This window comes from Stenella coeruleoalba (assembly GCF_951394435.1).
Source record: "Stenella coeruleoalba genome assembly, chromosome: 2".
Taxonomy (NCBI): domain Eukaryota; kingdom Metazoa; phylum Chordata; class Mammalia; order Artiodactyla; family Delphinidae; genus Stenella; species Stenella coeruleoalba.
This window is the reverse complement of record NC_137147.1, coordinates 132,323,021-132,350,945: the sequence shown is the minus strand read 5'-3', so window position 1 is coordinate 132,350,945 and position 27,925 is coordinate 132,323,021. Positions and strand designations below refer to the sequence as shown.

Sequence of the window (27,925 nt, the reverse complement as noted above, 5' to 3'; positions counted from 1 at the left end):
GTGCAATTGTAGGGGTATATGCTGAACCAGAATTTTGTGGTTTGGTGTCAGTTTGGCCATTCTGAGATTGAGACAGTCTGTAGGCCTGGAGTTTAAAGTATCTCTAACACTTCATCATGTTTTACATTCTGGCATTATTACTTAAGGAGAACCTACAGGTGAATAACCAGTTTTTAGTATGTATGTGGTGTTCTCGCCTCCCTCTTTCAATTTCTTGTGTATGAACTGCTCTGTCAGAGAAAAGACTATAAGCCATGTCTGGCCTCAGCTTCCACCTGCTATTGGAAAAAGAACTTGTCTCCCATTATCATTTCTTTGATGTTGTTTGTTATCCTTTTTCCTTTTATTAGTTTGAACACTGATATTAACATTGTCAAGATAGGGCAGAATTTAGGATCCTCTGCTAGTGATTTCTTTTCCCTATTTTGGGAGGAGGTTCTAAAAAGAGAAAAACAATCCAAGCTTCTATGTCTTTGTCTTTTCCCTTTCTCCCTTCAGGTACTTGCAGGTGGGCACTGTTAATCTCAGCCTGAGGTAGAAACAGTGCCATCCAACTATATTGCTTTTCATTTCAAGTTGGCAGCAGCTTTGGCAGCAGTGCAGTAGTTTGGCCTGGTGTTCCAAGTTGTAGTTGAAAATATTCCAGCATTCATGCCATTCAGAGTAATAGAGCCCCGTTTCCTCACATCTTTTTTCCACCCTGAATTCAGGATGGTGCCAGCACCCTTTCCTCTTATATTTGGAGTTGACCTTTATAGGGACTCCAAATATAGGGTCCATATAGACCCATTTTTCTGTGACACTAGAATAGAAGCTCCATGAGTGTAGGACCTCTATATTCCAGCACTTAAGATAGTGCCTGGACAGTATGTGAACAACCCTACCCAGAAGACTGAATGAATCTTTAATGCATAGATCTTTTCAGAGCAAGGGGTTGTGTTCCTATTCTTTATGTGAAGCTTTGTTGATTCCTTATAGTCCAGCAATAGCATGATGGGGCTGGACTGTCTCATAACCAGTATCATTTGCTGGGCTACTAAGAAAATTCCTGTTGCTCGGTTTGCCCAGGGATAAGAGGAGAGGTTCTAAATGAAGTCTTCTTCTGGCCCTTGGGTTTGGGATCTGAGGTCCTTTTAAACTAAAATCCTTGTGCAAGATTTTAGAGACCAGCCTTTTGGGTGTATCCACAGAGGCAGAAGTTCTTATTTTTTCAGTTGTGGCATGGTGCAGAGAGTTTCTAGAATTTCCCAGGGTACCTGTCCACTAGGTTATGTCCCAGTAAAGCTGAGATGCAGTTTATTTTTGTGTTTAAGAGCTGAGGATCTGCAACCAGACGTCCTTGTTGGAATCTTGGCACTGTCATTTTTCTTATGTGTGATCTTCAGCAAGTTACTTATTTTGCATCTCAGTTACCTCATCTGTAAAATGGGAATAAAATAGTACCTAATATATAATGTCATTTGAGGATTAATATAGGCAAAGGGCTTAGAACATGCCTGGTATATAGTACCACTGTTCAATAAATATTAATATTTACTTATTTGATGCAGAGAAAATTCATACCTATTTTAACTTATTTTCACTCTAATGTGCTTTCCTGAAAAGGGTGAGAAGGCAAAGAGGTGCAGGTGATGTTCTGAGAATCTCACACAGGAGGTGTGTGGAGGCGTGTGGAGGCTCATGGAGGTCTTTTGAGCATATGATGGCACATAGCATCAGCTTCTAATGCCCTCATCCATCAGCATGTGTAAGGTGGAAAACAGTAGAGAACCTTTGATCTGGGGGGCTCTAATTATCCCCATAGCAGGCCATGCTCAATTTGACAGTGTCATGATTTTTAATATTTGAAAGTTCCAGAATTGCTACTGTGGGATGTAACCCTTTTTCTACCTCTCTCCTGCTTTTGCTTATACAGTTGAGTGAATACGATGCTCTGCTTCCCACACAGATACCCAAATAGCTCTGACTGCTGAAATATTAGGTATCTTACTGTCAGCACATAACTTGTGTTATTAAATTTTTACTGTTACCTGGGTTTGAATCCCAGCTCTGCTAAGCTTCAGGGTCTTTTTGTTTCTTTTGTTTGTTAAACAGGATAAAAGTATCCACGTCATAGCATTGTTGTGAGAGTTAATGATGAATACAAAACACTTAGCATAGTGTGCATACTGGCATGTAGTAAGTCTCAAATATTAGTTGCAGAGTTAATATATCTGTCAACATCATCACTGTGGTCATTGTTTTTCCATGTTTTAAATCAGCAGTGAAAGGCAAACTCACACTAATCCTCATTTCTGCTTGGAATTGGGAAACTAAATGAAATGTAGCTACTCTCTGACATGTACTGTAACCTTTCTTTTGCAGTCAAGATTTTACTACCTTCAAGGGTGTACATATAGGAATTGTGGAACACAGTAAACCCTGAGAGTCGGCTTTCCTGGTCCTGTATTCCAGCTTCTTTCTACCCAAATGTTGTAGCCCAGATTTCCATTACACACTCCCTTTGATGGCTTCTCCATTAAAATTGCAGCAATGTAATTTGTATTTTGTCCTTGAAGTGAGGCCAGAATTAGGAAGTACATACAGTGCTTTTGGTAGGAAAGTTCTGTAATGGCCTATGAGATAATTACTTTGATAATAACACACAAATTTTTTATGTATAACCACCAGTTTATTAAATACTTTTTACCACTTATCATCCTAGATTTGTTACATTTCTTTTCCTTTAATTTGAAAAACATCCCTGCTTGATGGGTGGAATCATCTCCCATTTACAAATGAGAAAATGGAGGCTCAGAAAGGTTAAACAATTTGTCTAAGATTGCACAGCTGTTTAGAGAGACAGAGTTGATTCACTCCACAGATTTTTTTTTTCGTCCAAAATTAGAAAGTTGAATCCCAAAAGTTAGGGTCAAAATTTTTCCTAGAGAAACTTATAAATGGTATGAGTAAATAAAGAGAATAGGTAAAAGAAAGTAAATAGGTGGAAAGAAAGTGTGAAGAAGGTTAAGTTGATATTGTGGATCAACTATAAAAGGAAGCTGAAAATATCATTGAAGCGCTTCTGGAATTGAAACAATTCTTACAAGGCAGTTGTCCTGTATGATAGAGGATTTTTTTTTTGATAGTTGTCACATTTTAACTTGGAGATTCAGAATTAAAAGTTAAAAATATATCTAGAGCAGAGGGTGAAAATAATATTATCAGTGGAAAGGAAAATGTAGAAATAGAAATGTTATGTATATTTAATAGAAAAGTGATCTAGCTAAGGTGTATCGAGATAAAGATATATGGGCTAAGTGGGGGTTTAATGTAGATATGGTTCAGAGAAGGCTAATTACAAACATTCTTTGATTCAGGGAGAGAAGATTCAGATAAGCATTCTGGAGTTTGTTGCCATAGTGTTAAATTACATCTTTCTAGAAATGAGATTCCATTGTGAGGCCTTCTGTTTTTTATTTGGAATTTGTTTTAAGCAGGGGGCAAGGAGGTAAACGCTGAGTAACTACTTGCAACTCTGAGGAGGTATTTGTAATACACTAAGGGTTCAGAAGTGCATTTCATTACCTGTATATTAAGCACATCATATCTGTCACTCTGAGGCTTTAGCTTTTACCTAAGAGGCTCCCCTTCCTTATTTAACATTTTCATGTGTTTAAACCCCAGCAAGACGTTCAAATTATGCATGTTCAACTTACCTATGTCCAGCTGCACATACTTAAGATGTACGAAATATACCCACTTGCTAACATTCACTTACAGGGGATAAATGGCCTGACCTCCCTTCCCCATCAACAAGCTCTTTTCTGGCTTCTGAGTTTGTCAGGGAGGTTCTCATCTATATGGCTGCCCAGACACAAAAATACTGAGGTCACTTTTTTTTTTTTTTTTAACATCTTTATTGGGGTATAATTGCTTTACAATGGTGTGTTAGTTTCTGCTTTATAACAAAGTGAATCAGTCATACATAAACATATGTTCCCATATGTCTTCCCTCTTGCGTCTCCCTCCCTCCCACCCTCCCTATCCCACCCCTCCAGGCTGTCACAAAGCACCGAGCCAATATCCCTGTGCCATGCGGCTGCTTCCCACTAGCTATCTACCTTACTACGTTTGTTAGTGTGTATATGTCCATGACTCTCTCTCGCCCTGTCACAGCTCACCCTTCCCCCTCCCCATAACCTCAAGTCCGTTCTCTAGGAGGTCTGCGTCTTTATTCCTGCCTTACCCCTAGGTTCTTCATGACATTTTTTTTTCTTAAATTCCATATATATGTGTTAGCATACGGTATTTGTCTTTTTCTTTCTGACTTACTTCACTCTGTATGACAGACTCTAGGTCTATCCGCCTCATTACAAATAGCTCAATTTCGTTTCTTTTTATGGCTGAGTAATATTCCATTGTATATATGTGCCACATCTTCTTTATCCATTCATCCGATGATGGGCACTTAGGTTGTTTCCATCTCCGGGCTATTGTAAATAGAGCTGCAATGAACATTTTGGTACATGACTCTTTTTGAATTTTGGTTTTCTCAGGGTATACGCCCAGTAGTGGGATTGCTGGGTCATATGGTAGTTCTATTTGTAGTTTTTTAAGGAACCTCCATACTGTTCTCCATAGTGGCTGAACCAATTCACATTCCCACCAGCAGTGCAAGAGTGTTCCTTTTTCTCCACACTGAGGTCACTTTTGATTCATCAATTCCTCATCTTGGTATCTTGCGAAGTCTCGTAGTTCTTCCTTTGGAATGTATTGTTTGTCCCTTTCTGTTCATCACTACTAGTTGAATTTTTTCCTTTTTTCTCTATAGAGGAAAAGATAGTTGTTTCTTGTTTTTCAAGAATTCCCATAAGGCTCTCCAAGTAATTTTTGCAAGACATCTTTCTGGATAGTGCCTTTCTTTTTTTGCTTTAGTTATTTCACCTTAGTTTTGCGGCTAGAGTATGTCACTGAAGAGTTAGCTCCCTATCGGAACTGTAAGTTTCAGTTCTGCTAAAGGAGGAGACGTCTCCATAGGCATTGGCGTTAGTCAGGGGTGGCATAAGAGGAGTTGAAAACATCAGCTGTTAACAGTAATAAAATCACTTTCCCTATGTGATTGTTTTGAATTTGAACAACAAATTCATCTGTTTTGCCTTAAACCAAAGGTGAGATATGTTTGAAGACAAATATGTGCAGCTTACTATGAGAGAATTTCTACCTTACAAAATTATTTTTGGAGCAAGCTAATTATGTTTACACCTGGGTTATCTGAGAGGATGGTAAAGTATATGATCATTTTATTTTAAAAGTGTTGATGTATTTTGTTTTCAAGAAGAATGAGTTTTATAATTTATTAATTTAAGGGGGCAGTGTTTTTGTAGAAAAGATTACCAGGAATCTTTGGGCCTTAATGGCAGTAATTGGGCCTTAATGGCAATTTTCTTGTTGGGAATACTAAAAAGGAGATAATTTTTGTTGGAGGCTTGGTATATGTTGAGAACACAGCAACAGTCAGAAGGACATTAGGAATGTGTACTAATATATGTCTGCAGTTTATTCAGAGTCAACAAGTTGACTGTCTTGTTCAGATAGATTGTTTAAAGATTGTTGGTAAAAGACTCCTTCCCCATCACTGATTTCCAGTGTATTTATGTTGTGCATCGCTGATTTCCAGTGTATTTATGTTGTGCAACAAACTATACATGACTTTTCAGTTGAGGTATTACATTAATGAGGCACTGAGTTTGCAGTTCAGTAGGAATCTAGACAGAGTGGTATAGTGGAAAAGTTGTCTGACATGATGGATGACTAGCTGTAGGACATGAAGGAAGCCATACTTCTCTCTTGGCTTCGATTTCCACTCTGTAGTATAAGAATTAAACTGAGGACCTTTCCAGCTCTGAGTCTCTGATTTTTGTGGTGCCACTCAAGTCACTTTCGAAGTGTTTTCTTGGAGAGGAGGTGTTTGTTCCATAGCCTTTTATGGTCTCTCAAAGTCAGCCTAAATGTTCTGGAGTTTTGGAAATTTTTTTTCTCTGTTTGAAGTTACATGACCTAAACAGATACTGAACTTTGACCATAGTATTAGCTTTGTGCTACCAACAGCATTTTAGCAAGAGCAGGATTATTCCCAAACTAGAAATCTATTATAATTCAAATGTTGACGTAGAAGGGCTTCAAACACTTTGTTTTACATAGAGCCATTCTTACGAATATCTGGGATGCTCATTCTAATAATAACTGCAGTATGTATAATGAGGTATAGTTAAGAGCATGGACACTGGAGCTGTACTTCCTGGCCCACATCTGGCTCTGCCCCACGTCTGGCTCTGCCCCTTGCTCATTTTGTGACTTTGAGCATGTTTTAGTGACAGTACCTACCTAATAGGTTTGCTGAGGAATTAATATATGCCTGGCCTATGGTTCTATATATACTTAGGTGCTACTGTGTATTAATTATTTTTACATTCCAGGGTTCAGGCGCTCCTACGATATCTCCTTTAATCATCATAATAATCCTATGAAAGTAGTACCATCATTATTCTCATAAAGAGACAGAGGCTCAGAGAGGTTAAATAACTTGCATCACATAGGAAATAGATGCTAGAGTCATGAAACTAGTAGATCTTTCTGACTCATTCCAAAACCCAGGCTCCTTCCTTATTTATATATACTGCTCTAAGCCCAGTCTTTTGGAAATTCTAAATGCTGTTAATTACTCGCTGGGCTTTGACTTAAGGAGGCAATTGGTGAGACCAAAGGCCCAGATAGCATCTGAATGCCTCTTTTATCACCAGGAAAAAATGATGTGTCTTTCAGGCCTCAGGATTTTCTGTGAATTGTTTTCGTACAATGTTTTTTTTTTCTTTTTTTCCATTTCCTCTGCAGACTGAGGCAGTATCAGCACCCAGTCCCATATAGGCTTTGCTTGACAATGGTCTTGGGGAGTATCTGGGCTGGATTAGAAAAGACTCCTTTGCTAGGTCTATCCTTAACTGAGGAGAGTGAAAATTCATAAGATTTTTTTTTTTTTTTTGCGGTATGCGGGCTTCTCACTGTTGTGGCCTCTCCCATTGCGGAGCACAGGCTCCGGACGCGCGGGTTCAACGGCCATGGCTTACGGGCCCAGCTTCTCTGCGGCGTGTGGGATCTTCCCGGACCGGGGCACGAACCCGTGTCCCCTGCATCGGCAGGCGGACTCTCAACCACTGTGCCACCAGGGAAGCCCGTCACCGATATTTTTTGAATATCTAGGTATCTGACATTTTAATCTGGGGTTTAGATCTTGGATTTTTCATTTGAAAACTTAAAAACGGCTTTACAGTGAAACAGCCTCATTGAAAATTTAACACCGATTATTCTGTATTTACAAAACTTTAAACTGCATTTGTTTTAACTACCTATAGCCAGTTTTGTTTTTTGTCCCTTGAAAATCCTTTAACAGAAATAATGGCACACAAATAGGCTTCTGTCATTACTGAACCTCCTATGACAATACCATACTTAATGCTGAGTAATAGTAATTAGGATGGTGCTAGGTGTAGACATTTTGCATTTTGAGTCTGAGAAGATTTTAGCTTCATCTGAGTTGCTGAGTCTTTGTTCAGTATTTCAGAACAGTATCTTATACATGGGTTCCTAGTAATATAAATATTAAAGAGTGAATTGCATTTAAGAAATTCTGTAAGTACTCTGTCACTTTCATTTCATAGACAGGTGAACAGTGGAGTTAATGGTGAGATAATTTTATCCAGTTTATTTTGAAAAAGTTCTGGTATAGGTGATTTTTTTCTGTAAAGGGCTAGAGAGTAAATATTTTAGGTTTTGTAGGCCATATGATCTCTGTCACAACTCATGTTGTCTCTACTCAACTCTGCCTTTGTAGAGCACAAGTAACCATAGCAAAACATAACCATATGGGTGTGACTATGTTTCAATAAAACTTTATTTATGTAAACCTATTTTAATACTCTTGAATGGATCTGGTGGAGGGTCCAGTGAAGACACTTATTTGATGAAAACAGTTGTTTGAGCTTCTGGCAAAGTTGCCTGCCAACTTATAAAGGAGTCACAATAGTGTTTATATAAAAACAAAAGCAGTGTTTTGAAATATCATGGCTACTAAGGACCAATCTGACAGGAATTCTCTTTCCAAAATGGCATAATTTTGCTCTTAGTGAATGCTTATAAAAGAGTCTTGCATAATGTATTATTAATTTGGAAGCTATTACTTGGTCAGCTACATGTGCAGGTTTTTAGTTTTATTTGTACATTTAAAAATGATAAGTGGAAAATTCAATACCATTCAAGAGAGGAGAACTACTCAATACTTAAGTAGATATTTGCCAAACACATTTTGAGTTGAGTTTCTATTTTTAACTGACATACTGACTTAAGTTTGCCAAACCTGATTGCATTTGGAAGGAAAATGGCATTGTTGCTATTTCCTCTGCATGAGAACATCTGAAACAGGCAACTGGCAGCAGGGAAAAGTGAAGGAGAGGGCAAAAATATAATACTTTGCGAGCTTGTTTTGTGTGTGTGTGGGGGGGGGGATGTTTGGTACTAAATTTCACATCGAGTTAGGTTGTATTTTCTTTCACTCTGATCTTTAGAGTACCTAGTTTATTTTCTACATTCTATATCCCCCTCAAGTAAATAAAGGAAATTCCATCTTATTACAATTAGAATGAGTTCAGTAACATATCTTCATTTTTGAGGTATGGTAATACATCATTTTGTTAGATTTTAACCTTCTGACTCAAGTTGACTAATATTCTTATTTGTGATCTGTATTTTAAAAAGTTTAATTCTAAGTATGTTCCCTTCAGTGAGTAGTAATTCTGTTTTAGAACAAGAGTAATGGACTTAAGGTGTGCCAAATGGCTTAGAAAACATTTTAAAATAGTAACTTTACAAGTACTACATTTTAGACCTTAATGTGTAGACAGAATAGGTTAAATAGATTAACCAAAGTCATTCTGAAAAGCAAAGTAGCACCCATATGAGTATTTTATCTTAGATTACATTTTGTGCTTTTATTAGAACCATTGATTTGGTAAAAGCTCTCAACGTAGTATTATTATAGAAACTGTTTTGAATATGGGGTTGCAACAGACTTGGGGTTTGTCACCAATTTCAGGCTATAGCTGGGTGTAGTTTTGGATGGTGTTTTGTTTGAAGCTGCTATTTGTTTGTTTTACAGTAGTGGCATTGGGGTGCCATGGAGCCCTAGTCTGAATCCCTAGTAGGAAAGTTTTTTGTTTTTTTTTTTAAACATCTTTATTGGAGTATAATTGCTTTACAGTGGTGTGTTAGTTTCTGCTTTATAACAAAGTGAATCAGTTATACATATACATATGTCCCCATATCTCTTCCCTCTTGCGTCTCCCTCCCTCCCACCCTCTCTATCCCGGTCACAAAGCACGGAGCTGATCTCCCTGTGCTATGCGGCTGCTTCCCGCTAGCTATCTATTTTACATTTGGTAGTGTATATATGTCCATGCAACTCTCTCACTTTGTCCCAGCTTACCATCCCCCCTCCCCATATCCTCAAGTCCATTCTCTCTACGTCTGCATCTTTATTCTCATCTTGCCCCTAGGTTCTTCATGACCATTTTTTTTTTTAGATTCCATATATATGTGTTAGCATATGGTATTTGTTTTTCTCTTTCTGACTTACTTCACTCTGTATGACAGACTCTGGGTCCATCCACCTCACTACAAATAACTCAATTTCATTCCTTTTTATGGCTGAGTAATATTCCATTGTATATATGTACCACATCTTCTTTATCCATTCCTCTGTTGATGGACACTTAGGTTGCTCCAGTGTCCTGGCTATTGTAAATAGAGCTGCAATGAACATTTTGGTACCCTAGTAGGAAAGTTTTGAACAGGGTCCTGAGGAGTGTGGTTGTCAGATTTTGATGTATCCTTTAACAATTATCCTACCTAAAAAGATCAAGGGAACATGGAATTGGATGTTGCAAGTTTTAACTCTGATGTTTTTTCTGAAGGCAGATATTTCCTATTGCAGTGTGGATACCATCCTCTATTTAAAATAATGACATAAACTGGTTTGATATTTCACCTTTTTGATCATTCAGAAGCTGTTGTATGAATACATTTTCCAAGTAGATACAGAGAACGTTTTTTTTTGTTTTGTTTTGTTTTTTGTTTTTTTTTCCGTACGCGGGCCTCTCACTGCTGTGGCCTCTCCTGTTGTGGAGCAAAGGCTCTGGATGCACAGGCTCAGCGGCCATGGCTCACGGGCCTAGCCGCTCCATGGCATGTGGGATCTTCCCGGACTGGGGCAGGAACCTGTGTCCCCTGCATTGGCAGGTGGACTCTCAACCACTGTGCCACCAGGGAAGCCCCAGAGAACATTTTAAGTGAAGTTTTTTTTAGCAAGATTATGAATATTCATAAAAGTTCCTTTTTTGGTCAGATTGACCCATCAAGCCTTATAATGGAAAAACTTCCATTTGTATTTAATTTCAGTTGGATTCTCTTTTAAGAAGCTAATAACCACATTCTAAATGTGCTTAAACCTGTCGAGTTAATAGGAAATATACTGAGGATTCTTAGACAGCAAACCAAAATACAAAAAGAAGGGGAAGAAACCTCAGATGTACATCATGATGGAGTAGATTGAATACTGTTATGTAGAAAGAACACAGCACTGGGAACTAATGATTATTTTAGTACCTATAATGTACAAAACTAATTCACTAGTTTGGGAATTGAAATACCCTCTGAGAAGTTTGGTAGAGATGTGCATAAAGGAGGGAGCCTATTTCAGACTTGGTGTGGGTTAGGGGAGGAATGTGTTTCAGGGTCCAACAGGAGGCCTGTCAAGAAATTATTTCTAAGAGGAGCAGGAGCTCAATGTAGCCATGCCAGCAGGGGAAAAGAGTGTTCTATGAAGAAAAGTGGAATGAGCTAAGGCATGGAGGTATGAGAAGACGTTGAACACTGGGCATCTGTATTCATTCAGTAGATATGGTGATAAATGAGGAAGTGGAAAGTGGTGTGGTGAAGGATGAGGTTGAAAAGGATTGTTGGGTTTTAAATACTAAGGACCTTATTTACCAGGCTATAGCTTCAGAACTTTGCCTTGACTGTGGCAGGGAGTCCCTGAAGGAAACTTAGATTCATATCCTCTTTGATTTATTAGCTGTGTTTATTTTTTATTTTTTGCGGTATGTGGGCCTCTCACTGTTGTGGCCTCTTTCGTTGCGGAGCACAGGCTCCGGATGCGCAGGCTCAACGGCCATGGCTTATGGGCCCAGCCGCTCTGCGGCATGTGGGATCTTCCCAGACCGGGGCACGAACCTCTGTACCCTGCATCAGCAGGTGGACTCTCAACCACTGCGCCACCAGGGAAGCCCTTAGCTGTGTTTATTACTGCTCTTGCCCCACTAATGTGTTAAAACAACAACAACAAAGGAGGATGGAGTCTAGTTTGAAAGCTCTGTGATTTTTTTTTTTGTTATTATTACATTAAGAAGTTTTAAAAAATTTTCATTATATCCAGTGGCAGAGAAAATATGAGTTATCTTAAAGCTCTGAGATTAGGAGTTTAAAGCTCTTGGCTCTGATTCTGATTTCATTACTAATTTTGGCAGAGCATCTAGTCTCTTTTAGTCTCACATCCAGGTCAGATAAAATTAGGTTCTTGGACCCTTGTTTCTGCCCTGGTCCTGTTTATGAAGATGGGGGTGGGGATGGAGGTGGGTGCTCATGGAGAAGGCAGGCAAGCAAGCTAATTTCCATCAATAATGGTTAAATGAGTACTTCTGAAATTATTCTTTCTAGGGTATTTTGGCAGAAAATGCCAGGACAGTAGGACGTTGTAATTGAGAAGGATGATTTTCTGGTGGTTGAATTTCAGGCGCTCTGTAACGTGGGTAGAAAATGAAGACCTTAAGACCTCACAAGTGAACTCTTAAAGTTCCCTTTCTTCTGTCAGACAAATTAAGAAAATAATAATTTGCATCTACCTTATTCTCAGGATGAACTGAACTTGTAATAGAAAGGTGAAAGTTGTTGGTAATGTCAGGTTCAGCTCTTCTTTACTATTCCATCAGCCATTGTCTTATTCCGAATGGACCAGTTATCATCTCATGTTGAGTTGGTCTACTTGCTTCCATTATCTCCCAGCTGCAGTCCCAGATTGTTTTGTCATGTTATTAATCTTCTTTTTTAAAAAATTGTTGTTGGAGTATAGTTGATTTACAATGTTGTGTTAGTTTCAGGTATACAGCAAAGTTACATATCTACATATATCCACTCTTTTTTAAATTCTTTCCCCATATAGGCCATTACAGAGTATTGAGTAGAGTTCCTTGTGCTATACAGTAGGTCCTTATTAGTTATCTATTTTATATGTAGTAGTGTGTATATTGTCATTCCCAATCTCCCAATTTATCCCCCGCTTACCCTAATCTTCTTAAAACACGATTTTCATTATGTTATTCCCTTAATTTAAAAATCCATACTACCATTTTAAAATTTATTTATTGGTCTTTTTGAGTTCCTTAGAATCTCTGTAATATTCTCTGTGAATGGGGAGAGGAAAGCTTGGGATGTGCTGGGGAATTGAGTCTGACCTAATAAAACAAATCGTATTATTAATTTGTATTGTCTAAATAAAACTTTTTTTCCCTTGGCAAACATCCTTCAATCTAAAGTTACCTAAGGCATAAGTCCCTCATAGAAGGTCGTGTGATTGGAGGTAGATAATTTAAGGTTGGTGAACATGGTGTTCCAGGGTTTCCAGAAACACACCTATCCATTTGCTGTTTGTAATAGTAGGGGAATGCCTGTCTTTGAGGGACAAACAATTGTTACTTAATAATTGATTTTCTCTTATCTTTTTGATATTTGAACTATGTAAAGCACCTTGCATTCTATCTGGTATAGTATATAGTTACTCAGTAGTGGTAGCTGCTGTTACTATTACTTAACCTATTCATTGTATACAGTTGCTGTTTAAATTCATATGGTTGTGCTAATAGCCAAGATAATTTACATGGTTGTTTCAAATTAGGATTAGTGAGACTTTAAAAGCATTTATTAACATTAAAATCATTATAGTATTGTTTTCTCTTCTCTTGTTTCTAATTTAATAACTACCAAAAAGAAAATTCAGGCTGGTTTTCCTCGATTTGTTCTAAATACTACATGATGCTTTTTGAGATTTTGTTACCTTCTAGAATTTTCCATTAGCAGCTATGTATGTTGATCAGCCTTGTTTTACTAAAGATTGATAATTAATGGGACAATGTGAAATTAGATAATTAAGCTTCTCTTGTAGAAAATGTTGCTATTATTCTTCCTTGCATCATGATTTTTATAATACTTAAATTTTATAACTCTCTGAAACTCCCTATAGGATGACTGAAAGATGATTTTCCTACCAGAAAGTGGCCTAGAATGATCAGTATATCACCACTTATAAGTTCAAAATTCTTATTAAAGCTCCGTATTCATCCTTCTTTCAGCTATACATCTTCTACCTTATGGATTTTTTAAAGCTTCTGTCACTACCTTAGTAGTGTTCTGAGTAGCTTGACTTTAATGTGCTGTGTATTTTACTGATGACCTTCAAAAAATTATCATGCATTTTTAAAAAAAAATAGATTTATTTATTTATTTTTGGCTGTATTGGGTCTTTGTTGCTGTGCGCGGGCTTTCTCTAGTTGTGTTAAGCGGGGGCTACTCTTCGTTGTGGTGCGCAGCCTTCTCACTGTGGTGGTTTCTCTTGTTGCGGAGCACGGGCTCTAGGCACGCGGGCTTCAGTAGTTGTGGCAGGCGGACTCAATAGTTTTGGCTTGCAGGCTCCAGAGTGCAGGCTCAGTAGTTGTGGCGCACGGGCTTAGTTGATCCACGGCATGTGGGATCTTCCCGGACCAGGGCTCGAACCCGTGTCCCCTGCATTGGCAGGCGGATTCTTAACCACTGCGCCACCAGGGAATTCCTGTCATGCATTATTGAACATTTAATTATTAAATTAGAAAGATGATAACTTAAAATCTGATTTTACATACTCAGTAAATTCCTGTGATTAGAAAATTCTCTCATGGTGTTCTATTTATAATTAATATACCAAGTAAAACTAATTAGAAGTATCTGAAACCCCTGGCAAAATCTGTAATTAGACATGTGATTCATAATTAACTGACTCTTCTTATTCTTGCCTTTTCCTCTCCATTTGAATTAATTACTTGTGTTCTTCCTTAGTGATACCTGTCTTCATGTTCAAGACACTGATTAGAGTTCAGTGATCACTGTGGTATTTTTATAGAGAGTATGGTTTTTATAAGAACTTTGTTTTTAAACTTTGCTTAATAATGTAAAAAAAAAAAACAAACCTTGAATCATATGCTCTATAAAGTATCACACTGAAGATTTTTGCCCACATTGTCAAATTAAGCATTTATTTTATCAGAGGCTGAAGACAAACATAGAAAATAGGCAGACTTGACCACTTTTCCTGTGTTGTACTTAAGGACCTGGATTTTTCTTGCCAGTCTGATCACTGTCTGCATAATTTTGACAGCATATCCATTGGCCTTGGGTCATTGAGTAGAGCTGGTATTAATTCATTCATTATTTTGATAAAAAAACAGTTCATTAAAGGTCTACCATATGCTAGGCTTTGGGTACAAAGAGGCAGGAATGATTTTCAGAGTATTTGTCAGTCACTACAACACAGACACCAGGCAGTCAAGATGGCCATAGCACTGGATTCAGGGTCTTGAAGGACCCCTGTATTCTTTATACTGCATCAGGCTTTGCTGCTTTTGTTGTTGAGTTGGTGTGGTGGTGGTGGTGATGGTGGGGTGGGAAGACTGCGCCATCAGCAGCAGGTACCTTAGAGCTGGTGAAGTTTGGGGCAGTGACTGTTTGCCAGACCGTATTACGGAAGTATTTCAGCACAACCCTTAATGCTGTACTGGTATGTACCAGCTGAATATTAGCTCTGCCAAGAGGTGTTCAGTCCTCTGACTGTAGAGTCAGAGTTACTACCCAGTTTGAGAAGTACTTAATGAAAGTGTATAGACAGTACATAGGGGAAGGTTTGCATGAGCCTTTTGGGGGAAAACTAGTAAAGACTTCTATGGTGACTAGAAATTTGCCATAGTCAGATTTGAGGAGGAGGTTCTAACCAAGCTGAGGGGAAAATAGCATTTGCAAAGGCAAAGGAGTGTGAAAGAGCATGGTGGATTCAGACATGAACAAATAGGAGAGATGGAAGATGAAGATGCCTTTCTCTGACCTTTGATTTTTTAAGCTGAATAAATATATATTAAGACCACATTTGTATCTTTGAAATTGCTCCATTTTTGGTAAAGAACTGCAAGACTGTTTGATATTCAGTTTCTTTAACTGTATCTAATTATTTTAGGTGTAGGGAAAGAAGGGAGAATAGGAATTTGTTACAGTTCAGGGCTATACTAAAGATTGATAGAGCAAGAGTGCAATGAGAAAACTTCTCTGCTGATTCACTGAGAGGCTTCTAATGAGCAAACACAAATTCAAACAGATTGAGGATGGTAGTTTTTTTTTTTAATGACATAAAACTGTTGCCCATGAGGCTTTTTGGCTGACATCATGAAACTAATTTTGCTTAATAACTATGGAGGCCTACAAATTCAAACGTGTGGAAAAGGAAGTAAATTACTGGCCTGTCAGATTCCTGTTGCCTATCATCTTTTATCTGAATAGCAGCTTTTGTTTCCAGACTGTCAGGAGCAAGTATGTGGACCCCTTCAATGTTGTATTTGTATATGCTTGAATAATTTAATTCAGAGCCATCTAAATATAGCAAATCTGCAACAGTGAAAACGCTTTATCTTCTTACATTTGTGTAACTTAGGGAACATGTCTATGGATATCTCTTCTCATTTCTGAGAGCTCTTGAGATATGTCAAGGATTTGTAGGGGTGTAAGTTTTGCTTTTATTGTCAGAGTTGATGACTCATACCTTTGAAATATAATGAACTCATATGGACAGCAGAATAAACATTTTCTCTGTGACTGTTCAACTCAATGAATGATTTGAAAGCACCCACTATGTGCTAGGAATTGTGTGGAATACAAAGGTGAACTACTGGCATTTTTCTGGGTATCAAATTATGTGATTTTTTTCTCTCAAGCTATATTTAGTAAAAATGACTGTCTTGATGGTGTATGTGTGTAGCATAACAACAAAGGCTACAATAAAGGCTTGAGTTACTGGTAAACAGATTATTTGCTTCAAGGAGCGTTTTGAAAATAATGGTTTAAGTTCTTTTATGGCTTCATTTTTTACAAGATTTTCAATTAATGTTACTTATTTTCTTTCTACTTCCCATTACTCTGAATAATTAGAAATGAGGAGTATTTTCTGTGAAATATATATTAAATCCCAATATTAATTCAACAGGTGTTTAGATAGCATCTACTAGGCCCTAGGTATGGATTGAGCTGAATAGCAAAGTTTGCTATCCATAGAATAAAATTACTCAGTAGAAAGGAAGCTAAAATAATAAAAATGTGAAAACTTTCAGCTCTTTTGGTATGCTTAATGTTATGAAAATAACAGAGTCAGTCTTAATGCACAGAATTTACATTTGGTTTTGCAGGTATGTTGTATTTTTGTTGTTGTTCACAGAGGCTATTGGAAAACTTAAGAAGGTGTAGACTGTCTACTTTTTGAATACTGGTTATCTTAACCAGCATATTACATCTGTGTTTTTCTTTTTACTTATTTCATATTGTGGGTAGCTCAGTTACTTTAGAAATTAAGGACATTCTGTGTGCTATCACTTGGCTAGAGCCAGATCTAGGGAAACAAAAAGATGGTGAGAATCCTTGCTGTAACAAATTGCCCTTTTGTACCTTTGTTCATTCCATTTCTACTTCCTGGAATGCCCCCTTTTCTTATCAAAGTCTTTCCCAAAACCTTACCTAAACATTTCCCTTGACATTTTACTCTTTGGAATTTCTATAACATTTTGTTTGTTGCACCTTTTGGGATATTTATTTTTTACTTTTTTTGTATGTACCTGAACTATGTTTTCTTTTGAATTATAAGCTTCTTGATGGTGTCATGAATGTTGAATTGGGCCATGAACTTTTAGTTTATTTCCAGTTCTTTACAGTCATAAATGTGCTATGATATAAATCTTTGGATTTTTTATTATTTAGAACAGAGTTCTGAGAGAGAAGTTACTAGGTCAAAGGGTTTGAACTTTTTAAAGCTCTTGTGTATTGCAAAATTGCTTTCCAGAAAGACTTTACCTATTTACACTACCACAATAGGGGTATGTGCAAAGATGCCCATTATATTGTATCATTATATTACTATAATTATGTTATTATATTACATTATAATTTGTAGCTATCAGTATAGCTGTAGATTATGGTATAGTAACAATCCCCAAAATCTCAGTGGTTTAATACAACAATGTTTACTTTTTGCTCGTGCTACATGTCTAACACATATCAGCAGGGGGTCTTCTCTCTCTCTTTGGAGTCATTTAGTGAACCATCCTGATCAGAGCTCCATCTGGTTACTTCTTTCCATAATCACTGCAGCAGTGGGTAGGTCTTCCAGTTGTGTACAGGTTCCTAAAGCTTATGCCTAATAATATATCATGTCTATGTACATTTTAGTGGCTAAAGCAAGTCATGTAGCCAGAACTAAGTTGAAACAGGGCAGTGAAGTGCAGTTCTACTGTGAGTCTAGGAAGGAGGAGGACTGGAACAGCACTAATAACTAACATCTTATTTAAAAAACAACTCAAATTTTATGGATGAAAGATGATATCTCAATTTGATTTCCTTTGCCAATGTAGGTGAAATTTTCATAACTTATTAGCCATTTGTTTTATTTAATCTTCCCTTTTCTTGTTTTATAAACACATGCTGTTGGTTTACTTTTATATTTCCATATTTTTGAATTCTGTCGTTTTTGTGAGGATAGGAGGTCATGGTGGTGGTATTATGGGGAGTGCAGACTTTTAGAAAATGCCTTCTGTTTTGAAAACTTGAGCAGGTGAACAAAAATTATTTTTCTTGAATTGATCCCCCTCACCCTTGTTAATATAATATATGTTTTGATAAGTTTTATATTTCAAGATTTGTCAAAATGTTTAAATAATTATAGACAATAGAAAGTCTAGCAGAATTAAGATCCTTGACATTTTACAAGCTTCTAAAGAACAACTTGAGCACAAAATTTTAGGGGGTAAACGATCAAGTTAGGGTTCTTCTCTTGAAAAAATGAAGTTCCCTACTCAGATTTAGTCATATTGACCATGTCTTTTTCCTTTTTTTCAATTCAGGTATCTGCCTAAACTGGAAGTTATGCTATAGAGATTTCTTTGTGGATTTGTCTGAAAACCTAAGGTGAGATATTTTATAAATGCATTTGCCTTTTAAGATATATTTTATAATGAGAAATAATTGTTTCTGAAAAATTTAAGGCATTAAAAATTTAATGTCTTTTCCTCTGAGAGTTTTAATAGGAGGCAAATACTATTTATTATAAAGCTACATATATAGCATGCTTACTTTTACTTTGTAGGACATTTGATTGAAACAAATGAAGCTGGTTCTAGCAATTAAAATAGTTTTGAGTGAATTTTTCCTTTGTTTTTTATACTCAAAGTTTGAAGTTCACACTGCTGTTCCCTGACACGCACTTGAGAAAGATATTGGCATTATAATCTGATATTCTTGAAGGCAAACCTTCAAATTAGTTAAGTCATAGATTACAACAACTGGTAACTATTTTAATAGTTCAGTTATTAAGAGTTTTCTACCACTCTGTTCTCTTGGAGTTGATTATTTTCTCTAGTTCCCTCTGTTTGGGGGGGTGCTTATAAAATAAGGATATATCCTTTAGTATGTTAGTGTTTGGTTTCTATAGATAGCATTCCACTCTAAAGATCGTATCATAGCTCTTTCCCTTTTCTTACATGTCTTGGCTCAAATCTTCTTCATCTTTTAATTTTTTAAATGTAACATTATAAGTCCATCATCTGGTCTTTCCACCTTGAGTCCAGCTGCTCTCTAAGCCATTCTTGTCACACTTACGAGGGTGCTTTTTCTAAAAGATAAATGTCATCATGTTAGTCCATGACTCAGAATCCTTCAGTACCTTTACAGTGTTCAAACGATATTTTAGACTCCTGCAGAGCAGTATAATCTGCTTTATATCCATTTTTCCATCTCACTAGTGCTCTAGGAATGTTAGGAACTAAAATTTTAAGAAAACAGCTTTACTGAGAAATAATTTACATACCATGAAATTCATCCATTTATTTAAATTTGATGTAATTTATTGTATTTACAGCATTATGCAACTATCACCACAGTCTAATTCTAGAATATTTTCATCACTTCAAAGAGACATCAGAACTCATTAGCAGTCACTATCCATTCCTCTCTCTACTCAGTCCCTGGCAGCTACTAATCTACTTTCTCTCTATAGAGCTGCCTATTCTGGACATTTCATATAAATGGAATTGTACAGTATGTGGTCTTTTGTGACTTATTTCTTCAATTTAGCATAAAGTTTTCAAGGTTCATCCATGGTTCATCATGAACCAGTACTTCATTCCTTTTTATGGCTAAATAATATTATATTTTATGTGTCAGGAGTTTAGCTGAGCTTGTGAGAGAGAAGTGGGTTGGGGGGCAGGGGTAAGCACTGAGCTTCCAGGTATCAAGGTAGCTGATTAAAAACAACATTCCAAAATGAAAGTAACATTCTAGTCTTTATTCACTTACTGAGATAGTATAAGCAAGAGGCTAAACCTGAGAAAGTGCAGGCCCTCTCACTCAGGTGAATCAGTACGGGGGTGGGGGGGTTGTCTCACTGCTGAGGGAGCCCCAAACAAAAGATTCCTGCAGTTTTATGGACCCAGGGCTGGTTGGAGGGTGAGATGGAAGGACTTGGAGTGGAAAAGTACTGAGTCAGAGTAGAGAAAAAGTGTCTTTAATGTTTCCTTCCTAATGAGAAGCTCTCAGAAGAGGCACCTGAAGAAAGGCCTCAGCTGCAGGCCACATATAAAGAAACTCTGGAAGAAGGTACCTGGGCTAGGGATACAGCTGTGCTAAAGAGCATGGTCAGTCAGGGGTGCCTGGGTCCTTGACTGCAACTCTCTTCAGAGACTGCAGTGCACTGACTGTGCGCCAAGTCTGGTCAGGGGAGGGCAGATTTCCTATGTGAGGCCTGCCAGGGCCTTTGTAGTCATTTATGGTCAGGTTGGAAAAGTCACACGTCGATTTCTTGGTCAGGAGCTGGACTCTGCAATATGCATGTACCATATTTTGCTTATCTGTTCATCAGTTGGTGGACATTTAGGTTGTTTCTACATTTGGGTTATTATGAATATTTTGCTATGAACATTTGTGTATAAGTTTTTGTGTGTACATGTTTTCATTTCTCTTGGGTACATACCTAAGAGTGGAATTGCTGGGTCATTTGGTAAATCCATGTTTAACATTTTGAGGAGCTGCCACACAGTTTTCCAAAGAGACTATCTATCATTTTTCATTTCCACCAGTGATGTATGAGGATTTGTTTCTCCATATCGTCACCAACATTTGTTATTATCCTCTGCCTTTTTTTCTTTTTTTAAATTACAGCCATTCTAATGGATGTAAAGTGGTCTCATTGTGCTTTTTTTTTTTGCCGTACGCGGGTCTCTCACTGTTGTGGCCTCTCCCGTTGCGGAGCACAGGCTCTGGATGCGCAGGCTCAGCGGCCATGGCTCATGGGCCCAGCCGCTCTGCCGCATGTGGGATCTTCCCGGACTGGGGCACGAACCCGTGTCCCCTGCATCGGCAGGTGGACTCTCAACCACTGCGCCACCAGGGAAGCCCTCATTGTGCTTTTGATTTGTATTTCCCTAGTGGCTAATGATGTTGAATACCTTTTCATGCGCTTAATGGCCATTTGTATATCTTACTTTGAGAAATGTCTATTCAAATCCTTTGCCCATTTAAAAATTAGGTTATCCTTTTATTGTAAGAGTTCTTTATATATTCTGGATACAAGTCACTTACGAACTATATGATTTGCAAATATTTTCTCCCATTCTGTGAGTTGTCTTTTCACTTTCTCAATATTGTTCTTTAAAGCACAAAAGTTTTTAATTTTATCTATGTTTCTTTTGTTGCTTATGATTTTGGTGTTTTATCTAAGAAACCATTGCCTAATCCAACGTGATGGAGATTTATTCATATTTTCTTCTAAATGTAAGTTTTATTGTTTTAGCTCTCAAATTTAGGTCTGTGATTCATTTTGAGTTAATTTTTATGTATGGAGTGAAGTAGAGGCTCAGCTTCATTCTTTTGCATTCAGATATCTAGTTGTCCTAGGCCATTGGATTATCTTGGCACCCTTAAAGAATATCAGTTGACCATAAATGTAAGGATTTATTTCTGGACTTTTAATTCGATTCCATTGATTTATACATCTTTCCTTGTGCTAGTATCACATTGTCTGATTACTGTAGTTTTGTAGGAAGTTTTGAAATCACGAAGTGTGAATTCTCCAAGTTTGTTCTTATTCAAGGTTGTTTTGACTCTTCTGGTGCTTGCATTTTCTTTCTTTCTTTTCTTTTTTAAAATATTTATTTATTTATTTTATGGCTGTGTCAGGTCTTAGTTGTGGCACGCGGGGTCTTCATTGCAGTGCACATGTGGGCTTCTCTCTAGTTGTGGTGCACAGTCTCCAGAGCGCGTGGGCTCTGTAGTTGTGGCGTGCAGGCTTAGTTGCCCCACGGCATGGGGGATCTTAGTTCCCGGACCAGGGATTGAATGGGAGTCCGTGCATTGCAAGATGGATTCTTAACCACTGGACCACCAGGGAAGTCCCCCCTTGCATTTTCATATGAATTTTAGGATCAGCTTGTCAAGTTCTACATAAAAAGATCCGTCTGGGATTTTGATAGAGACTGTGTTGATCTGTATTATGAATCTGTAAATCAGTTTGGAAACTTTACAATAGTAAGCCTTCCAATCCATGAACATTGGAGGTCTCTTCATTTATTTAGGTGTTCTTTAATTTCTTTCAATGATGTTTTATAATTTTCAATGTATGTGTTGTGCTTTTTTTGTCAAATGTATTCTTAAGTCCTTTACTCTTTTTCATAGTATTGTGAATGGCATAGTTTCTTTACTTTTGTTTTTGGATTGTTCATTGCTGGAGTGTAGAAATGTAATTGATTTTTAAATCGCGCACCCTTGCTGAACTCTTAGTTCAACTATTAGTTCTAGTAGTTATTACTTAGAATTTTTTTATATTTAATATCTTGTCATCTGCAAATAGTGATAGTTTTATTTCTTCCTTTCCAATCTGGATGCCTTTTATGTCTTTTTATTACCTAATTGCCCTGACTAAAACCTTCAGCACAGTGTTAAATAGAAGTGGTGAGAGCAGTCATCCTCATCTTGTTCCTGATCTTAGGGGGAAAGAATTCAGTCTTTTAGCATTAAGTATGATGTTACCTGTGGGTTTTTCCTAACTGCCCTTTATCAGGTTGAGGAAGTTCCCTTTTATTCCTAGTTTGTTCAGTGTTTTTGTCATGAAAAAGTTAACATTTATTGAGACCTTTCAATATATGCCAGACCCTATGCTAAGACCCTATTTAATTTAATTTTCATCGTAGTCCTTTGAAATAGAGATTGTTATTTTATGTCATTGAGCTGGTAAATAGTAGAATCAGATTTCAGAACTTGTATGCTGAACGATTATCAATTAAATTCCCTGTACATACCATGCTGATTTATATGTGTGACTTTATACATTCTAGTTGCTGCCTCTTAGAATGCATGCTCCCTCTCTTTCTGCATCATGCAGCTACTGCAGCACTTTGTACCTATAACTGTCACAGTACTGTTTCACTGTGTTGTGATCGTTTGCATATATTTCTCTCATTTTAGAATCTGTGCTCCTTGAAGTCAGGGACTTTGTCATATACATCTTTGAATCTCCAATGCATATCGTAGAGATAGAAGAGAGATGTGTCACAGAAGCCAGGGGATTAGAGGGTTTCAAGAAGAGTGTCAGGAACTTCCCTGGGGCTCAGTGGTTAAGAATCTGCCTGCCAATGCAGGGGACACAGGCTTGAGCCCTCCGGGAGGATCCCACATGCCGCAGAGCAACTAAGCCTGTGCGCCACAACTACTGAGCCTGCGTTCTAGAGCTTGCGAGCCACAGCTACTGAAGACCATGCACCTAGAGCCCATGCTCTGCAACAAGAGAAGCCACCACAATGAGAAGGCCACGCACCACAACGAAGAGTAGCTCCCACTTGCCGCAACTAGAGAAAGCCCGCGTGCAGCAACACAGCCAAAAATAAATAAATAAAAATTTATTTAAAAAAAAAAAGAGTGGCAGAAGTCAGCAGTGTCAGATACTGCAGAGAGATCAAGTAAAGTAAGGTTCACAAAATGACTATTGGTTTAGTCTTTTAGTGGTTTTAGCAAGAGTAACAAGAGTGGTTTTTGTTTTTGTTTTTGTTTTTTTAGTGGTGGGGACAGAAACAAGATTCTGGTAGGTTAAGCAGTGAATGGGAAATGAAGAGAGACTGTCAGGGATTAAGGACTACTGTTGTGAGAGGTTTAACTGTGAAGGGGAAGAATGAGTTTAGGGTGCTACATAGAGGAGAACATAACATATTTTTTAATATAGGAGAGACTTGAGCATGTGTATGTACAGAGCTGGTGGGAGAAAGGACCAGTTACGAGCAAGCTTGTGGAAGTGGAGAGAGGAATGACACAGAGAATAGGCTCCCCTGCAGAGGTGAAAGATTGCATCTGGAATACATATTTGCCTGAAGTGGCCTGTTTCTTCTGAGGGAAGGATATGTCCATGGATGTAGCCAGAGATAAATTTATGGGAATGAATTAGGAAATATAGGCAGTTCCCCTTTTCTCTGAAGTGGAAAACAAGGTCCTTGGCTTGGTGATGTTGTGGTTGGCGATGTCCTGGAGGGAGGCAACAGGGGTGAGATATAGAGTTTGAAGGGAGTGTTGAAGGTTTGGCATATCTGCTGTGAGGCATGGGAGAGGTTGCTTGCCAGAAACATCGAAGTCTGAGAGCCTCTTTCTCCCTTCCCTCCATGTAAATTGAAAAAGCAGGTATGTGGTCAGAAATACAGATGGTACCAAAGGATTTACAGTGAAAAGTAAATCTTCCTTTCACCTTAGATCCCCTGTCCTTATTTTCAGAAGAAAGTTCCATTAGCAGTTTATTAGCTTTCAAATTATTTTTGCAAATATAAATATAAATTTTAAAATATCTATATTGGAATTTATTTTAATCCATGAGAATGTACTGTTCTACTTCTTCCTTTTTCAACTTCCTTTCATAACTTGGAGATCTTTCTGTATATTTAGATCTACTTCATTCATGTTTACAGCTGCAGGATATTTTGTGTATGAATATAGTATAGATGATGTAACTAGCATTTAGATAAGTTCCAATCTTTACTCTCATAAAAGCCATATTGAATGAATAAATTCTACCTTTTAAAATAAAAATTCATTATAGTACCTTAATTCTGTGCCTTAATTTTGGATTTGTTCTGTACACACACACCTTGAACAAACTGATAATATATACATACTAAAACTGAGTTGTCTTTAAAACATAAAGACATCTTCAATATTTGAAACTGATACCCTTAGTTATCACGCTCAATTTATTTCTGGGTTTGAGTGATAAAAAATTCTGTCTTCAGGTGTTTGCTATTTTTAACACTGATCCAAGAATCATTCCTATACATGACTCTTATAATTCATGTGCAAGAGATTCTCCTGGGTATGGAACTATGAATGGAATTGCTGGGTCATACGGTATCAGTAGTAAATATTAAACTTAAAAAGATAATCCAAAGTTTATTTGTAGAGTGATTGCCCCATTTTATCCTTCTACCATACCATCAGTGTATAAGAGATCCTGTTGTTTTACAGTCTTTCCAGTACTTGGTGTTTTCAGACTTTAAAAATTTGCTAGTTGAATGATCTAAAATAGTATCTAGTTGTGATCTTTAAAAAAACTTTAAAAGCGAGATATAATTTTCAACTTTACAATAAAATGCACAGCTCTTAAATATACAGTTCAGTGAGTTTTGACATGTGCATATACCTATATAATCCAATCCCCTATAAAAATTTAGAACATTTTTATTACCCCTTCAGTTTCCTCAGGCTCCTTCCTTGACATTCTTTTCCCTCACCAGAGTGAACCACTATTCTGATTTCTATCAATTTTTTTTTAAAAAAAATCATCTTTTCTCACCATCACAAACTTCTTTTCTCCCATTCTCACTCTCTTTCTTAATATGTCTTTTAAAAAATTTGTGGTCAAATATACGTAACAAAAAATTTATCATTTTAACCATATTTAAGTGTACAGTTCAGTGGTATTAAATGCTTTCACGTTGTGCAGCAATCACCACCATCTATCCCCATAACTCCTTTCATCTTGTGAAACAAACCCCCATTTTCCCCTCCCCCCAGTCCCAGGCAACCACAATAATGCTTTCTGTCTTTATGACTTTGACTACTCTAAGTACCTCATGTAAGTGGAATCATACAGTATTTGTCTTTTAGTGACTGGCTTATTTCACTTAGCATAATGTCCTCAAGGTTCATCTGTGTTGTAGTATATTTTCCCTTTCTTTGTAAAGCTGAATAATATTCCATTATATGTATATACCGTATTTTGCTTATCTATTCATCTGTTGATGGATACTTGGGTTGCTTCTATGTTTTAGCTATTATGAAAAATGCTCCTGTGAACTTGGGTGTACCAACATCTCTTCATGATCCTGCTTTCAGTTCTTTTGGGTTTATACCCAGAAGTGGATTTGCTGGATCATTTGGTAATTCTGTTTTCATTTTTGAGGAATCACCATATTGCTTTCCACAGCAGAAGTACCATTTAAAATTCCCCTGAACAGTGCACAAGAGTTCCAGTTTCTCCACATTTTGCCAAAACTTGTTTACTATTTTTTTCATAGTAGCCATACTAGTGGGTGTGAGATGTAGTTTTGATTTGCATTTCCCTAATGATTAGTGATGTTGAGCATCTTTTCCTGTGCTTATTGGCCATTCATATATCTTCTTGGGGAAATGTCTATTCAAGTCCTTTGCCCATTTTTAAATAGGGTTATTTTTGTTGTTGTTGTTGAGTTTTAGGAGTTCTCTATATATTTTCGATATTAATCCCTTAACATATATAAGATTTGCAAATATTTTCTCCCATTCTGTGGCTTGCCTTTTTACTCCATGAATAGTGTCTTTGGATGCACAAAACAAAAATTTTCACGAAGTCCAATTTGTCTGTTTTGTCTTTTGTTATCTATGCCTTTGGTGTTAAATCCAAGAAATCATTGCCAAATCCAATGCTCCGAAACTTTTGCCGTATGTTTTCTTCTAAGAGAAAGGTCTTACATTTAGGTATTTGTTTTAGGTCTTACATTTAAGTATTTGATCCATTTTGAGTTAACTTTTGTATATGGTGCTGGTGAGGGTTCAACTTCATTCTTTTGCATGTGGATAACCAGTTTTCCCAGTACCATTTGTTGAAAAGACTTTCTTTTCCTCATTGAATTGCTTTGATGACTTTGTCAAAAATCAGTTGACAGGGACTTCCCTGGTGGCACAGTGGTTAAGAATCCGCCTGCCAATGCAGGGGACGTGGGTTCGAGCCCTGGTCCGGGAAGATCCCACATGCCGCAGAGCAACTAAGCCTGTGCACCACAACTACTGAGCCTGCGCTCTAGAGCCCACGAGCCACAACTACTGAGCCAGTGTGCCACAACTACTGAAGCCCGTGTGCCTAGAGCCCATGCTCCGTAGCAAGATAAGCCACCACAGTGAGAAGCCCGCACACCTCAACAAAGAGTGACTCCTGCTCACTGCAATTAGAGAAAGCGTGCGTGCAGCAACAAAGATCCAATGCAGCCAAAAAAAAAAAAAAAAAAGTCAGTTGACTGTGTATGTGTGTGTCTGGGTTCTGTCTTCTGTTCCATTGATGTATTTTTCTTCTTTTTGCTGATACCATACTATCTTGATTACAGTAGCTTTATAAGTTTCGAAGTCAGATAGTGTAAGTTCTCTAATTTTGTTTTTCTTAAAGATTTGTTTTGGCTCTTCTAGGCTCCTTGTATTTTCATTTAAATATTAAAATCCACTTTACCACTTAGGTTTTAGGATTAGCTTTTCATTTTCTGAAAAAACGTTTGTAGATTTTGCTTCACACTGTCCTTACTCCACAGGTCAATTTGGAGTGAGTAGGCATCTTAACACTTTATGAACATGATATCTCACTCCACTTATTTAGATCATCTTTAATTTCTCAAGAGCTATGTATTATTTTTTTTAGTTTTCAGTGTACAAGTCTTCTACTTTGATTTTTTAATGCTATTGTAATGGCATTTTAAAAGTGTTTCATTTCCAGTTGTTCATTACTAGTATATCATTTAATTTTGTATATTGGCCTTTGTAAGTTTTAGTAGCCTTTTTTTTTCTTAAGATTTTCTAGGCTTTACTATGTAACTGATATGTTTGTAAGTAAAGACAGTTTTACTTCTTCCTATCATTTATTTTTTAAATTCTTTCTATCATCCTATCATTTTTCCCTTGCCTTATTTACTAACTAGAACCTCTAGTACAATTTTGAATGCAAGTGGTGAGAGCAGACATCCTTGGATTGTTCCTGATTTGGGGGAGAAAGTTTTCAGTCTTTCACCATGAAGATGTTATCCTTGGGTTGAGTAACCCTTTCTATTCCTCGTTTGCTGTAAGGTTTTTTGTTTTTTTTTAAATCATAGTGGATGATGTTGAATTTTAATTGTGGTCATAAAGGATTTTTAAAAAGATATAATTGTGACTCTCATACAGATATAAAATTGTCACTTGT

General features: G+C 37.2%; 1 protein-coding gene across 3 annotated transcripts in view; it reads left to right on the top strand.

Annotated features, from left to right (window-relative positions):
* The window catches only part of PEAK1 (pseudopodium enriched atypical kinase 1), a 299,273-nt gene that overhangs the window by 34,768 nt on the left and 236,580 nt on the right, over positions 1-27,925 (top strand). For all 3 annotated transcript variants that reach the window (XM_079912000.1, XM_079911999.1, XM_079912001.1), the window contains exon 2: positions 18,324-18,387. The gene's annotated coding sequence lies outside the window, so the exon portion shown is untranslated. The remainder of the gene's footprint in view (positions 1-18,323; positions 18,388-27,925) is intronic.